Consider the following 17728-nt stretch of genomic DNA (forward strand, 5'->3'; position numbering starts at 1 on the left):
TCTAAACAGGAGGGATTTTTCCTAAGACTTTGTGAGTCTATGGAAGTATCAAGAACCTATGTAATCATTCAGTTTTTTTAAAAAAAATCAAATGTGTAATGATACTGTGATCATCCATGTATTATATGATGGACCTTCCCAATAAAAGCAGCCACAGACACTCTGTTTAAATAGCCCTAAAAATTGCGTTTGCTTCCTTCTTCCATGTGGGATAGACAGGCCTGTTTCTAAACTGGAGGTCCCAGACATGAAAGCCACGACACTCCTTTTAATAACTTTTACATTTCTTTAATTTTGTCTTTTCTTGGCGAAAACAGGGGCAGTCTATGGTGTTGAGACAGCCTGAATTTTCAAAGTGGGAAGAGTGAAAGCTGTGCCAATGCAACAAAAAATGCAATTATCTGCGGAGAGGGGATGTGTGATGTGATATGCACAGAGTACCATGGAAAGGTGTTTTGCATGACCAGCCTTGCTTTTGAGTGATGTGGCTCTGACAAACTGCAATCTCATCGTGTTTCAAGTCTCACCTGCTGTGAGTCATTCCACTTTTCTTTTTTAATGTTATATCCTACTCTATTATAAGCTACAGAATCTCCCTCTCTTACTGCATCTACAACTTCATAATTGTGCTCTGAATTCCCTCAGTGTTTTTATTCACCAAATAGAGGAGCATTTGGCTGAATTCCACATATTTACTCAGTATCTTATTTTAAACATTCTGCTGAGACTGTCTCAATATTCAGGTTACACCATTTGTAACCTGAATATTGAGACAGTATCCTCTTTTGTCTCAGCCCCCAAGGAAAGTGATTTTTCCTCCCATCAGTGTGGGGTAAGAGAGAATAATTGTTTGTTTCTATTCTTTGGAGTGTATCCTTTTCACAAAGGATATTCTGTGATGGATAGATTTTGCCTCAGATGAGAGTTCAGGCTCTGGAAAAACCTTTTGATGAAAAGGTGGGGTTTGACAGGTTGCTGTATGAACTGTAGTTCCCAGTCTCACATTTGTGTTTCAGACTTTATAACTCAGTGAGTTAATGAGCAAAATAACAGAGCCTTGCAATTCTTCTAACAGATGTACAGGAGGCTATGTACAAATGGGTCCCCTCAAAAAAATTGAACCACTTTTTTTTTCCACAATGAGTTGATAAGTATGTTGGTTTCATGTCCTCTTCTGAATTGTATTCAGTGTTGTGGAACAACAGTAGTTCGAATAAATGGTTCCTTTGGGGCAAGAAGAGTGAAAATATTTAAATGCTATTACACTCAAGTATGTGATTTACAGTATCTGGTTATCTTATGGCAACTGCTGAGAAAGAAGGAATAATTTGTGGAAGTTGTAGCTGAGGTAAAAAGCTGGCATAGTCTTAATTATAAGCAGAGTTGTATGCATGCCATATTTTAAATACATAGCCTCTTCTGCCATTGGGTGCATGACCCTCTACCTCCTGCCCCTTAATGCTGAAAGAAATATCTTATTTTTTTTATCTCTGCCAAAAATAGTTTCCAATTTTTGTTCTTGGTGAATAATTTCCATGACTTCATCATGCTTATTCAAGAACCAAACTAATTCCTTTTATAGTTTCTCTGATAAGTCATGTATGTGATTTTTATGCTCTTAAATGGCAAACAGATTAAACTTGATAGCTCTAATATAGATATACATTGGAAACCTGGAGTAGAGATTTCTCTAAGTCTGACCCACAGTCCACACAACATGTTGCCCTTCAGCTTGTCAACAATATTAAAAAGAATCTTGGCATTAGTCATGAGCTTTCTATGTCACTAACACTTAGACAAATGACTAGTCAAAAAAAACAAAAACTCGCAGGAGGCATCATCATAATAATGCCTTTGTTTCTTCTACTCAATTACCTTTATTGCAATTGAAAGACCAGTTCAGCTTCAAACAAGACTAAGGTTTTATTTGAACAAAACCTGCTCTCCAGAACAGGAGCAAATGTACTTATTTTCTAAGACAACAAACTGAACTTGGTCTCATTTGCCTTTACACAGAAGTCTGAATATGAGGCAGCTTTTGGCTGTCTTCTGGGTCACATGGCATGAGGCACCTCAGTTTCCACATGAAGGGCTCCACCTTCGCTGCTCAGTCCCAGCAGGCTGTGCCCAGCAGGCAGAGGCTAGAGATGATGATTTCATCAATGCAGCTGCTTCACTGCTTTGTAGCTGGCAGAAAATCGGGAGCTTCTTTCTCTCTGCCTCACTTTCTCTGCCTTCGTAAGCAAGTGGTAACACACACATCATTACTGGAAAGTCTGTTTCAAGTCTCTGGTGCTTTTTTGCCCCTTCTCCTCCTCAGAGACATGAGAGCCCCCTAGAACCCAAGTTGCCTTCTGCCATCTACATTTTCAGCTCATTTCTCTCTCCAATGAAGAATCAAGTTTTAAAAGTCTGTGAAGCATTCTGAGGAATTACTGAGTTGTTGGGCTGTATGTGTCCTGTATTTCTTTCCTATGCTTTTAGTAGAACTGGGAGCATTACCTTGTAGTCTTATGGCTTGAAAGTCTCTGTCACTCAGTAGCTGTACCCAACAAGAACAAAACCCATCAGTTTAGCATGACCTTATATTTATTTTATTCTTTCTAACACAGTGCAGCACTGTCAATAGCTGAACACATCAGACCTAGTGGATTTGTCAGGATGTCCACCTCCATCCTCCTATTTCTACTGCATGACTGGTCTGATCATAAGCAGAGTAGGTAGCTGCCTAGGGCATCAAGCTGAAGGGAATGAAATTGCTGCTCTTGCCCTCAGGCTTGCACTGGCTTTTGTAGATATCTGGAAATTCCCCAGTTTGCTGTGGGTGCTGCTTTTCAGGGAGTGTGTGGTGGATCCTGCATGAGTGGCAGCAGAATCAGTGAGCTTTGGTTCTTGCTCTGGCCTCCACATCATGCAGTGACCACAACTGAAGCTTATTTTTGCTGGAAGTACTCTGACATCTCTGCTGTCTTCCCTGGCAAAAAGCAAGAGCAGTATGGTATCCTTGGACTGCATTCAAACTTCCCTGTGTTGTGTTGAGCAGGTCAGCATTTTGATTATTTTGAAGGCTTTGTTTTTCATTTGTTTATTCACCATATTTCATTATCCCCAAAACAATGAAGAAAGATCCCTGTAGCAAAGGCCACAGTGTTTTTTGCAACTAAAGAAACTTGAGATAGAAGCTTAGTTTGAAAAACTTCTGTATGAATGGTTGTGATTTTGACAATATCAAAAAATTTGACAATATTGCAAATTATTAGGGTACTTCTAATTCTGACATATATATTACTGCAGTGGTTTTACATTAACATACATGCCTGGACACACACATGTATACAGTTCTTTAGCCTGAGTAGCTAATGGAGAGACAGAATGCTCTCACAAGCAGCTTTAAGTGTGGTAATCTGATTCTTGAGGAATGAAACCATTACAGATTCTTGCAAAACTGCAGTCAGAGTGGAGCACAATATCAGAGATTCCCCTCTTTCCTTTCTGCTGGCATTTGTTATGTGAGATTACCTTGATCAGGATCAGTTGTTAGTACTCTACATTAGCAAGACTGTGTAATGCAGACAGGGAGTTGAGAAAATACGATCTTTTGAAATGTAATTATAAAATACTCTTTCTGTGGTGTTTAGTATCTGGATCAGAGCATTTTCACCCCAACTCTGGGTTGTGTGTGGCAGTGTGGGACTATTTTCCCCCTGGCTTACCCTCTGCTATAAAAATAGTCAAATCTCAGTGTAAAGTTAATTTTAAAAATCCAATCTGCTCCATTCTTTTATGAGAAAAATCAAATAAAAGAACATATCTCTATTCATACTTCTGGTGAAATTCCAATATAATGAGTTCTGCTGGTGATGAGCTACATTTAATTTCAGTTTTGTAGGCAGAGTTAGTTGTTAAGTTGCTCTGTTAAACCACTGAAATCCAACACTGTGTGTGCAATTTCAAGTATTTTCAGTACCAGATTGGACTTTTGTACTTTGTTTTGCACAGGGAATGGCAGAAGAATTTAAAAACAAATGCCTTTAGCTGGGTTGTTAATGAGCTTCTAAAACACCTCTGATTTTTTTGCTTCTTTTTTTTTTTTGTTTTGTTTTTTTTGTTTATTTGTTTGTTTGTTTGTTTTGCATAAGGGCATTGTATGTTTCCCAGTCACTTAGTTATACCCCATCCTGAGACTGCATCAGGCTGCAAACATCTGCAGGGGCTGTGTGATTACTGGAAATGCACTGAGCACAGTTAACCAGAGAAACAATTTGGCTATTCATTTAACAGCAGATCTGACAGGAAATTTTAATGATGATTGTGGGTGCAATGTGACAATTATGGCACCGCCTCTACAAGAAGAATTGTGTGCTGTTTTGGATGCTGAATTAAATGAAGGCTGTGTATAACAGTAATAGTGTATCTTCCCTGCAATTCCATCTTTGAACTGTCACTAAAGACCACTAAAACAGTGCACAATTCCAGAGACCATTGTATCAGGAAAGGACAGGCAAGCATTGCTACATTCACTCCTAACTTTTATCTGTTTCATCAACTCAGCCAACAAGGGAATCTTAAAGGTGGCAATCAGAGGTTTGTAAAACTGAGTGAGTGAGTGTTGCATATATTTTTAAAAGGATAGTTATCTGCAGTTTAGGAAAAATGAATAATTCTTTTTTTCTTTGAGATACATCTTTTCATGGACTAGGCTCATTAAACTTTTTTGAGTCCTTTTTGAGGCAAGATGTAAGAAATATTTTTCTACCTTGGAGCTGGCAAGGTAATTTGGGCTACAGATGTCCCTGATTTCGAATGGTATTTTCTTCTTTGCAGACCTATAGTTACCCATCACATGAACTATTGTCATTTCAAGTTCTAACTGCACAGCCTTTTACTTAATACTAAATCATATTTGAACTTCTTAGTAGTACTGGAGGAAAATATTGACTGATAGCATCACACAGAGTCATAAACAAACAAGTCTTTTAAAGCTACTGCACTAGGAAGACATTTCCTTATCAGTTCAGAGTATACGGATACAGTCCTTAAAAAAAAATGCAAACTCTGCAGTGCAGCATAAGGCAAACCTCCCAAAATGTGTTACAAAAAGAGCATTTAAAAACATCATCTCTCTAACCACTTAAAATATGTGAGCAGTGGAATTCCCCTGCTTCGCTGCCAATTGTAAGCAATACAGAGGGGTGGGGGAAATATTTGCTAATAACAGTGTTTCCATTGAAATTGCTATCAACAGTATCAGCAGAGTGCCAAGAACATGAAGTGCAACCTTCCCCCGTGGCTGCCCGCATGCAGCAGGAACGCATCCTCCTCCCCACGTCCCTCCAGATGCTCATTGCAACAGGATGATCTCTCCACAAGTGTCCATTGTGCCGTGATGAGCGCCAGGACTGTCCTGCAGAGCAAACACATCAGATGAGGGTGTGGGAGCCTGTGAGCAGCACTGTGAGCGTGGCTGCTTGTTCTGCAGGTGCTGGGAATGACACGGGATGTGCTCCGCAGCACGGAGGGGCAGCTGTGGGACAGTGGCTGTGCCATGCACTCCGCAAGCCTTCCACGATATTAGTCTGGTTTCATGACACTTTTTAAACACCCGTATGGAATAATTTCTCTGTGGGATTGTTCTGCTTGGTTCAGAAATAGGGAGCTAGGAGAGAAAAAAAATGAATTTATCGTGTGAAATTAGAATTTTGACCTGTAGTGAATTTATGTTTATTGTAGATGAGGAGGAATTTGGTTAAAAGACAAATATTGTTTCCAGTATAAAATAGAGTCATTTTGTCTACGGGGTCTTCTGATCTGTAAGCTGGCGAGTTAAAGTACATTTATTTTTTTGTAAGAAGCCATTTTTAGAGACCAGAAGTGATGGTCTGTTACCATCTAAAGATGCAAGTTTCCATAATTTAAATGCCAGCTGGATTTTTCTCAAGCAACCCCAAAGCTAACGTAGCTCAAATATATTTTCTGTATCCTCATGTAGGCTTTTCTAAGGTGACCTACCTACTCTCTCTGTAAATGCCTAATCTGCATTGTCTTTGCAGATGACAAAGGAAGAAATTTACCAATATTTTTACTAATATTTTTGAAAAAGGAATATCTGAGAATTTCTTTGAAGGGTGTAAGTATGGAGGGTAGCTTACACATACACAGCTGGTTCTTGGTCATGTTAATGTTATCCTTCAGAAGCACCAGAAACCATAGGGTGGCCATTAGTTTTTAATAGTTGAATGTTTTTCTTTTCCATTCAAAGAATTCAAAACAAGAAAACATGCTGTGATCCATCAAAGTAGTGTGGGTTTGTTTCAGGAAATGTTTCTCAAGTCCTGATGTAGCTAGCCTGGTCACAGGTCAGGATGTTGGAGGGACAAGTCTCTCTAGGAAACTGTTTGGGGCTTTCCTGGATTGCTGGTCTCAAATTGAGACAGCGCCTACCCATAATGTCTGTGCAGAGTAATTCTTATTTAGCTGAGGCCAGTCTCTTGGAAGCAAGAGCTGAGTAATGTCACAATGTGATTACCCTGGCTTTGGCTGGGGTGGAGTTGATGTTCTTCGCAGTGGCAAAGTGTTTAGAGCTGTGTTTTGGATCTGTGCTGAACACAGGGTTGGTAATATAGAGATATTTCTGTTATTACTGAGCAGGGCTTGCACAGACCCAAGGCCTTTCCTGCTTTTCTTGCTGCCATGCTGGTGAGGAGGCTGGGGATGTGCAGGAGACTGGGAGGAGACACAGGTGGGGCAGGTGATCTCAGCTGACCAAAAGGATGTGCCAGCCCCTATGACATTATGTTCAGTATATTAACTGCAGGGGATTAGAAGAAAAGGGGGGACATTTGGAATGATGCCATTGGTTTTTCTCAAGCAACTGTTATGTGTGATGGGACCTGCTTTCCTGGAGGTGGCTGAACCTGCCCATGGGAAGCAGTGAATCAATTACTTATTTTATTTTGTTTGTATGCACAGGTTTTCCTTTCCCTGTTAAACTTTTTTTTTTTTATCTCAACCCAGGAGTTTTCTGGCTTTTAACCTTTGATTCTCTCCCTGAGCCTGCTGGTGGGAGAATAAGAGAGTGGCTGTGTGGGTTTGGCTGTTGTCTAGGGTAAAATCATGACAGTGCCCAAATAAGATCTAGAAACTCTATGGGGTAAGTAACCAGTAAAACAGAAAAATGAGACAAACTGGAGGCTGATGGAGAGCTAGTCCAAGCAATGTGCTTTACTTGGACTGCGGGACCTTTCAGTTTCAATGGAAAGAAGGCCTGGATGAGTGCCTGTACAAGGCAAAGTTGTGCAAAAAAGGGTATCCAAATTCAATCTTGTTACATTTGTGGTAGTTCAGAAAGGAAAGTAGTAGGCTTGGCTTCTTTCAACCAAGTCTGTGATATGTCCTTCAAAAAAGACAAATTGTGTTCCAAAAAAAAGGATTGTCAGGAGTCCACAGATCTCCCTAATCCACATAAGCCAAAAGACAGATGCAAAAGATGTTTTAATGAACCAGCAGTGATCCCCACTGCTGCTAACCTGGTCCTTGCTGCTCATGTGGAGATGTACAGCCATGACATTGCTTTGCCTTCTGAAGGTCTCGTCTCCTCTTGAGTAATATTTGTTGTTTGATTGGTGTATTCATTGGAGACCTGTTATGTGGTGGCCCATCATATACTTATCTGCCAGTGTTACATAAATAGAGAGTGATTTGGCTTCTTATCCAGTAATCAATAGCTCGATAATGCAGTAGCTGATCTTTTTTAAGCACACAGTGTTGAATGGAGTTGTGCTAATAAACTACACAACTCCAGTCAGTTTTCCAAGGTACTAACCTAGAGTAAAAATACCATACATCAGAAATCACACAGCATGAAATAGGATGTTCCAGTATATTGAATAATTTCTCAGCACAGCATCAATGACATTTAGAATAGTGAAAAGGAAAAAAAAAAAAAAAAACTTCTTTGGCCTGCACACACTGAGTTTGACAGTCTGTTTATATCCCTTTCTGCACTCTGTTGAGTTCCTAAAGAAATAGCAACATGGAAATATAGACAATGGACAAACAAGCAGAACCAGTTATTTGAGTACTCTGTTCAAAGCTACTTAATTTTAAGCTAAATCAAATTTGGTTTTATTTGTCAGCATATTTGTGTTCATTTTTTCTGCTAAAGATTTAAGCTTCTTTATTGGTAACTCCTGTGAAGAGCAGATTTCAAGAATTCATTGAAGCCAGGTATCAAACTATCCACTTACTACCATGTTGTAAGCCAACAAGTAACGTGCTATGCTGATTACTTAAGAAAGCCTGGGCCATACAGGGTAGCTGGTTTTCTGGGTGGAAGAGGAGGCTGGAGGATGCTGTGAGGACCAGAATATGTCACATTAAATAGAACTGTGCATATATAAATGCAATCCATGGTGCTGTGGCTGATCTACAGGAACCCTGACTCAACCCTGACCCGCATACTGGGTTGGGAGTCAGGTGAGAAGGGCTTTAGTATTGGTTTGATGACTATCCTGTGCTGTGGCCTCATGGGAGTCACTCCACTTTTCTTTTTTATGTGCTATTTATTGCTTTATACCATATAATCTTTGCAGCAAACACCTTGTCTTGGATTCAGGTATCCTAGTCCTTCATTCTTGGATAAAGAACTAGGATATTTGAAACACCATATTGCAGAGAAGAAACCTTGGAGGCATCCAGCCTGTCCTGGAGAAAACAGAGGGTCAGCCTCAGAAAAAAATGGAGACCCTCTGATGGTATTGCCGTGTTCCTTCTCTGTTCTCAGAGCCCGTGCACTTTGAATTATTTCTCCTGCATTAGCCCACGAGCAGACACAGACCTTCTGTGACGCTCTTGTTATAGGTCTGTGTGCAGACTGGGTCAAAGGAGATCCCAGTCTCAGCAGAGGCCTTGTGGGAATATGGGAACACAGACATCAAGCAATAGTGGGATTTTTGTCTGATTCCTCGAGGGGATTTAGCAGGAACGAAGTGGCTGACAGCTGCTGACTCTGGGCCATTTTTAGTCAAGCAGGATGTAGAGACAATTTGGATCAGGAGGCAAGATATCTAATGACAGCAAAACCCTCTAGGGAAGGAAGAGGAAGAATATTTCTGGATGGGGCACTTTTATTTGGATCTAGATTTTCCTCCTGGGGACCTGACTTCCAATTCTCCTTAGGTGCCTTTTGCATTAACTGTTTTTCTTGACTCAAGATTAATTTAAATTCTGACTTGTCTTTTATTTTAGTTCTATGTTCTATTTTTGGTTTAAAACACTGCTTCATAGCTATAACAAAATCTTATGTGCTACAGTTCTCCTGCAGTGATTAAAAAACCAGTATGTTATGTCAGTAAAAACAAGTGGTAGCTGCTGTAAGAAAAAACTAAACAATCTATCAGCAAATATTTAATTGCTCTTTTTTTAGACATTTGAGCTTTCAGAAAAAATATGTCATGGAGCTGAGAATCTTGGAAATTGACTCCTTGCTATAAACCTAAGGAAGGTTGATATGCCTCCCACTGCTCTCTGTCAGGATACACAAAAAATGTTAGGAGAACATTGATTGAGATCCCTCCACAGAGCTGTGATGGAGTTACTCTTTTGAAAGTTCTGGACTTAGTAGTTGATAGGTTGAGATCAGTGTCAGGTTTGAATTTCAGCTTTTTCAGTTAACCTAAGCAAGCGTGTTGGTTTTGTCTGTGATTTCCTGTTACCTTCCACCAGGCAGAAAATTTGGGAAATTCATGTGGTTTTCTGTTTTTATGAATGCTGTATAATCAACTAAAGAAACTTTTTGCCCACATCTCCAGAGGCTATACCAAAGGTTATCTCCTATTTGCATTTTCCTGCAAAGCTGATCCTTGTGCAGAAAAGAATTTAAATATCTGACTTGGTGGGAGTAGAAAGGAAGATGCCAAAGTAATTTATGCTGGACAAAAGGGAAAGAAATTGGAATTATGACAGACAATGTAGACAGAAAGAAGGAATGAATAGATCTGTAAATATGTGTGTAATTTTTTACTTGGCTCTGCCTTTAATTGCTTGCGGCATCAGCACAGAGAACTGGATCTGAGGTTCCTTCAGGCAAAGATGGTTCACCTGGCACATTTGCCATCACTTAGTCTCTTCAAATAAAAAAGAAATGGTGCTGTGCTTGCTTCCATGTGTTGAGCACACCTCTGGAAAGCTCGAAATTTCAGGCTCCATAGAGAGCTGAGCATGTCCTTGTTGACTGGAATTGGGGCTGCTAGGAAAGCCTGCCCTGCACTGAGCCAAGACACACTGCCCTGGCATCCTGCAGCTGCCTCCAAGGCAGTGCTGCAGCTGTACATACATGGGTGCTGCAGCTGTGCATCCCCGAGTGCTGCAGCTGTGCATCCCCGAGTGCTGCAGGAAGGATGGGGAGCTGCACCGTTTCATATGGTTGACAGCTGAGAGCTGCCTAACATGATCAGGATGAATCTGTTACTCAGGCTGCATGTGAATCTGCATTGATTTGTCTGATAGATTTTAATTGCTCATGACTTCATGCAAAATCAAATGTACAGGAAAGATTTTCTTTATTTTGTTTTTGTATATCTCTTAATTCTCCATTACTTATTTTAGATTTACTTTAAGACTCTCTTGGCCTAATTACTTTTTTTAATGTTTTCTGTTTTACTAAATAATAAATAAATTTGTTTTCTGAAGAATTCCTTATGCTGCACCTACCCAATCACACCCCAAATCCCAGCTTTTGTTAGAAAACTCTCCTTTCAAGGCACTTGCAATTTTAAAATGGTGGTATTACATAAATAAAACTGAAAGAAAGCAGAATCACTACAAGGAGGAGAAAGGTAATCTTAGACAAACAAAATCTCACTTGATGAAATTACTCTCACTGGTCAGGAAGAATGAAGCTTCATTAGGATAGGAAAATATATACGGGTTCATATTTCATCTTCTGTTTTTACCGTTGCTGTCTTTATGCTTCCTTTTATGGTTGCATTTCAAAGTGGAGCACTTTGTATCACATTTCTTGCACAAGACTCTTGCCTTTCTTCTTCTTGACCTCTTGATGTACATTTCTGCTGTGAGATCTGGAAGGAACCAGCCAAAACCAGCAGTGGCTACTGATTTCCTGAACTTGCTGCATGTGCATTTTTAATAAAATGGTTGGTTAAATGGTTTCCTGCTTGCTGGAAAAGATGTCTGATGGGCTGATATTTGGCATCTTGAGCGCCTCCATATAAATTTGATAGGAATGCACAAATCCAATAATATGCCCATCAGAGATCCTGGATGAGTTGTTACCTCCCAGGACAGAGTAATTTTTAAGTCCCTATCTTTGCTCAGCTTCTTTCTCCCCATCTCAGGGCCGACTCCTGCCATCAGCTGGAACCTCCCAGCTTTCATAAGCCCAGTCCTGAATGTGCTTTTCTGAACTTGCATAGAGTAGAGTCAAAGAATACTCTGAGTGGGAAGGAACTCAAAGGAGGATCATGGAGTGCAGCTGCTGGCTCTGCACAGGACATGCACTGAACTGGGGGAGGAGAGGCTGCCTCTTATATTGCACTTGAGCAGAACACAGTGTTCTGCTGGCAAAAAGAAGTTCAGTTCAACACTGCTGCAAAGGAAAGAGCCTTCCCAACATGAAAATCTAATTAATTGTTATGCTAACATCAAGTAATTATCTTAACAATTGTACTGCTCTAATTTAATGATTTGAAATTCTGCATTTCTTGATGCCCAAACATTCTCATCCCTGTATGAATTATTTTTATATTTGTTTTGCATGGATAATTCTCACAGCTGCTGGAGTATGGATTTCCACCTTGTGTCCATGATTTTTTCTCCAATAGAGAAAAAAACCTACAAGGCACAGAACAATACAGTAATTAACTGGATGCTCTCCAGGGGCTGTCATACTGTCACACTGTCATGCATGTGCCTGTGTGGAAATTAATTTCCTGCCAAGCATCAAACACTATTTACTCCGTCAAGTAATTTACACAGCCTTTTTACACCTGCATGTAGACCACGTTTTAGTTACTCTTTTCTTCATTAGCTAGTCCTATCAGAACATATCTTTCACTAAAAGAGGCCATTGGTCAATCATGCCTAACTAGCTTGCCTTACATTCCAGAAGTGACAATTGTTCAGTTGTCATTTTAAAGTGTTAGAAAAAGAATAAATGTATTTGCATTACTAAAACATATTTATGAATTAAAGTACTGATACAAACATCAATCCCTCATATTGATGAATGAAAACTTGGAAGAATGTTTCTCAAAGGAAAGGAACTGCCCTCTATGTCTGCCAGCACTCCTTAATGTCAATGACCATGCAAAGCATCTGTTTTACTTTATAGCATGTCCATAAAGAAAACTGAAAAGTATTAACACAGAAACATTATTGACACAGAATTTTGCATGGTCAGGATACCTAATTTGCACTTTTATCTGCAAATAGCCCTGAAAATTTTCTCAGATAGGTAAGATGGGTATATTTGTTGCTACTTCTACTACTAAGCCTCAACAAAGGAGGCCATGCTCTGCTTCTTTCATCTGTCTTGAGTCTCTATCCCCTCATTTTTTTATATAATTGTCAAGCCAGAGGCACAGACAGCAGCTGATATGGCTTATCTACAAATCTTTTTCCTATTTTAGTAACTTGGAAAAAGCAGTTTAGTTCAATCAAGGGATCTCTCTTAATTGTGTTTTCCACAATGAATTAAATTTGCTCTTTCATGGCTTTTATCCCATATCAAGAGGTTTTTGGAATTAACTACCACCCTGTCCTCCCCATCCCCTTCCCATGTACCACGTTTTACAGCTGGTGCTCATACCATGGTGAGGCCCAAGTTTGTTTGTTTAAGAGAGCATTTTGCTAGCTTTAGGTCCTCTCAGTGCTTGATGCAGTATCTGCATTGATGGCACTGAAGGCATTTGGTTTCCTGTACTAGTTTAGCTCTCTGTTAAAAATGTCAGATCCAGAACTTTGCCAAGATGGATGCAGGCCACAACTCTCCTTTGAAAGGCTTGTACCAGCTTAAGTTTGGATAAAAATGAGGATTAAGTTATGAAACAATGTGATCTCTTAGTGTAGGAAAATGATGGTGAAAATACCTTAGTGTTTCCTACAAAATGAAACTATTTTTACTTGTAATTTCATCTCAGTACAGATTTCATGGCCTGTAGATACATGAACCTGTAGATGCAGATGTTGAAATTCTGTCCATCTGAGAAATTTCTAACAGTGTTTTGCAGGTGAGGGGGTACTAAATGTCTCACTATCCATGTGGTCAGCCTGAGCACTTGTGTCTTTACAAACAATGCTGTCCAGGGTCTGAGTATCTGGGAAGTAAGCTACTAGCATACCATGAACATACTGCTTTAAAAAAATATTTCAAATAATAGAAGAAAACTACCTAGACATGTAAAATATATAAAATATATTTCTTCTCCCTCTTCTCCTTGGGAAAACATCAAAGAAGTTGAAAATATGGCTTTTCAGCCTATATGGCCATGAGGTTTTTCTGTGTTGCTCAAAACTAATATTAATTACAATCACACTGTTCCCTCAAACTAAAAAAAAAAGAATGATCCTTTTTTCTCATGCATAGAGTCCTTTTTATTTCTGCTGGTATTTGACTCACAGTACTTGTATGAAATTGTTGATGAAATTCATAGGAAAGCAGGGAAAGTGAAAGAAAACAAATGCTTTTTTTCATTTCAACTGAACCAAGGGCTGAACAAAGGCATGAATATTTTTCCTCTGATGTACATGTATGGCTTAGCTTAATATGTTGCCAGCCTTGCAGCATCATACTTTCTTCCACAGAAACCAAAAGGGAGTCCTCTGTGCTGCTGGAATGGAGCTGTCAAGGGGTGAAGAGCTATGTCTAAAGACAGAGGAAGGGCTGAGCAGAAGACTCCTGTGGAGCTCATTGCCTAAAGGACACTGCAAGTGTTGAAGAGGTGACTGGTGAGCTCAACAAAGAGAAATCTGTTTAGTCAGGTAGCTGTGAAGTGAGTCTGGTTTTAGACAGGCATTTGCAATGTAGAAGAAGGTTTGGGTTGAAAATGACATTTCTATTCTCCCAAGGCATTCATGTTCTTCAGCTATTATCAGTTGATGAAGAGTTTGATGGAAAAAGGGAGTTTACCTTGGTGTACCATGGTGTCAGCCCTGTAGTTACTTTTTTTTCTTTGAGAATCACCTCTGGAATCAGCGTAAATAAAAAATGCTTAAATTGCCTTTATAATCCTGTCTGAAGCTGTGATGATTTTTCTCTATCTGCAGCTCAGGGACTTGGGTTTAAAGTGCCTTATTATTTCTAGGGCATGTTGCATGTAACCAGAGAACATAACATTATTAATGCAAAACTTAAGCATGTGTTTAAGTGCTTCTGTGGATGGTGGCCAGAAGAGTCAGCAATTTACATGCATAGTGACAAAGACCCTGACAGCACTCAGTCAGGGCTTCCTTCTACAATCTAAGTAAACCAGAACAGAAAACAAATATCTCATACTTCATAACCTGTTAGTTATTTCTGTGAACTCAAATGCTAAAGTTCTCAGGAGATAGAAACCTCCTTTCTAGGAATTTTTGGATATAGACCACACTGAAACTGTTGGTCAGCTCATGGCCTCAGGTCTAGGTATAATGTGTAAGATTTCTTTTTCCAGTCAGTCTCTTTTGTCTGAGGGGCTGAATTTTCCATATCCAATGCAATATTTGCAATAATTTATAATTATTTCTTTTATCCCTCAACTTATGCAGAAATTCTAGAGGATTTTTTAATACATGCACTTGAATGTTAATGGAAAGTGTAATAAAGCAGAAATAAGGAGATGAATGTACTTAATTCTTATTCCTCTTTATTCTATCAAGATCTGTCTGGATTTCTGAAATTGCAATTGAAGATTCATCAAGCTTAAGGTTGGTATCCTTCCTTCCTTCCTTCCTTCCTTCCTTCCTTCCTTCCTTCCTTCCTTCCTTCCTTCCTTCCTTCCTTCCTTCCTTCCTTCCTTCCTTCCTTCCTTCCTTCCTTCCTTCCTTCCTTCCTTCCTTCCTTCCTTCTTCCCTCTTCCTTCCTTCCTTCCTTCCTTCCTTCCTTCCTTCCTTCCTTCCTTCCTTCCTTCCTTCCTTCCTTCCTTCCTTCCTTCCTTCCTTCCTTCCTTCCTTCCTTCCTTCCTTCCTTCCTTCCTTCCTTCCTTCCTTCCTTCCTTCCTTCCTTCCTTCCTTCCTTCCTTCCTTCCTTAACAATAAATTTGTCTTCTTTGCACTGATCTTTTCTCAGTGTCTTTTTGATCTGTTTCCTCACTAGAAAATGTCAGTGATTTTGAGATTCAAATATCTAAATATGTTTACAGTAGGGGGCATTGTGTGGTGTAAGACATCTATGCCTCATTAAGGCGCTGGTGGAGGTCTAGAGCATCCGTAGCCATTTGAGATCTGGAGTGTCCCTAAATGTCACCCGTAAGTACTGCATCATAGGATCTAACACTATGCAATCGTTGTGGGTAATCCATTGTGGGTGTTTCAAAAGCGCACTCTGATATGTAGGTAGCAGACATCTGCACTGTCAATGCCTCTATTTAGGTTGCTGAATCTGCAGCTGGATCTGACCCTTGGAATCCCTTTTGTCTCCAGGTACTTCAGCATCGTCATACTTGGGGATGTGGCATTAGGAGGGATATATGCCAGAGGATTTCCTGAATAGCCCCAGTTATTGGCTTTGGCAGGCCAAGCCTCTCTTGTGACTCCTTCAAAGCTAAAGCAGCGTTGGAAATGTATGCATGGTAGAATGTAAGCTTTCCAAAATAATTAAGTAGTCTGAAAACAGAGATTAACTGTGTAAATAGAGACAGCCCTGTTGAAAGGAAAAGACAAACACTTTGACCCACATTAGCTGCAAAATTGAAGCCAGTCAGGCTGTCAACAGTGGCTTTAAAACAAAATAATACTTTTCATTTACACAGAAAACAAAACATCCTCCTTATCCCAATAATTTTTCTCTAAAAACATTTAAGGGGAACAGAGTCGCACCTAGTAAGAAACAGTTCATAATCACAGAGAATCACTGATTGCTGCTGTTTGATGCTCTTTTCCCAAGTGTTGTACAAAGTAGCCATACAGACTACAGCTAATTATCTATGTCAGAGTTATTCTGTTCTAATAGACGGCTTGAAGCATCACTGCACATGGGTGATAGTTAAAACAACAAACGACCCTCAGAACCAATTTACAGTAGAGTGGCATTTCTGCACTGAAACTGTAAACAAGATACCCAGCAAATTAGCACCTTCCATCTTCAGTCTCTGCAATTGAAGTGCAGCTGGAAAGGATGAGCTGCTGAAAAAGCAGGATTAGGGAGATGGAGTGAATGGCTGTCACTCATTTAAAAAAAAACAACAAGTGAAGCACAAACTGAGCAGCACAGGAAATTGCTGCACATGCTTCAGAGAAACTCAAAGGTCTGACTTTCTAGGGGAATGCCTGCCTGGAGGCTGCCTCATCCTAAAATGCTGTTTGCCTTGGCACAGCATCTCCTGCCTCCACCCTGGTGATGATGCAGTGAATCACTGATGGGAATTGCTGCATCTTAGGATAGCTCCATACAATTGCTAGTCAAAAGACGCTGAATTTCTCACAGAGCAAAGTGGCAGAGGAGGAAGTCTTCAGCCTCTCCTAAAAACTCTCAAGAAAAAGGATATCTAGAGATTTTAATTTCTCTTCTCTTCTAGGCCATCAAGAACCCTGTATTACCTGTGTGGTTGTCCAGCTGCATTTGGTACTAATTTTGCTGCTCTGCTTGTTAATAGCTGGGGATCCTCCACTCAGGAACAAAACAACTATCAGGTGCTGTTTCCTACCAACTCACCTCCTCTGATAGGCACTGGAGGTCAGTTCAAAGCTGTTTGAGATGCATATCCTGAAGTCCATCTAACACACAAAGAGGGTGTGGGTTTCTGACCAATTATGTGCTATCTTTGCAAGCCCCAAATGGATGTTTTGGATACCCTGTGGTGCCTCAGAAGTCCCCACCTGCAAATATGTGTGCATCTGAGACCTAAGATGTTTATATAACCCTGGTTCTTTAATTTCATTACCTCCAGGGAGATTGTGGCCAAAATTCCAACTGGAATTCGGAAAATGAACTGAAGAAAGTTATGTTTAGTACAAGTTTGTAAAACTGCCAACTTAGCATTTTGATAAATCACTCACTAATACATGGCTAAAAAAACAGTGAAAATACTTTAAATACTGACTTTACTCACAGCAAATACATATTTATGTTGTCAAGTCATTCTTGGATTCTTGGATCTCTCTGTAGGTGGATGACACAGCTGTAATCTGCATTTTCTGAGTTCCACAGAACATCCTTGTGACAACACCATCTATGGGCTCTGATGCAGCTGGGGTGGATGGATGAGCTCTTTCAGCCACAATGCTGACCTCACGTGCGTGGGAAACCACTCTAGCAGCTTTTGTGGGCCAAAGCATATCTTTCTTGGCACTGTGTGGAGTGACACAGCCTGCATGATGGCGAAACAGTTAATATCACAGCAGCAAGTTCTTTGCCACTCTAACTTGCACAGGTAATCACTTCCCCGTGATTTTTTTTAGGGGCTTCCTCATGAGCAGCAGTAGCTGTTGTGTAGCTGATTCAAATCTCTCAGAAACCCATTATCCTCAGTCTCGTTGTAACTGCAGTAGTTACTTCCAATAAAGTAATTCTTTT

This window comes from Zonotrichia leucophrys, chromosome 3, assembly GCF_028769735.1.
Source record: "Zonotrichia leucophrys gambelii isolate GWCS_2022_RI chromosome 3, RI_Zleu_2.0, whole genome shotgun sequence".
In the NCBI taxonomy this organism is placed as follows: Eukaryota; Metazoa; Chordata; class Aves; order Passeriformes; family Passerellidae; genus Zonotrichia; species Zonotrichia leucophrys.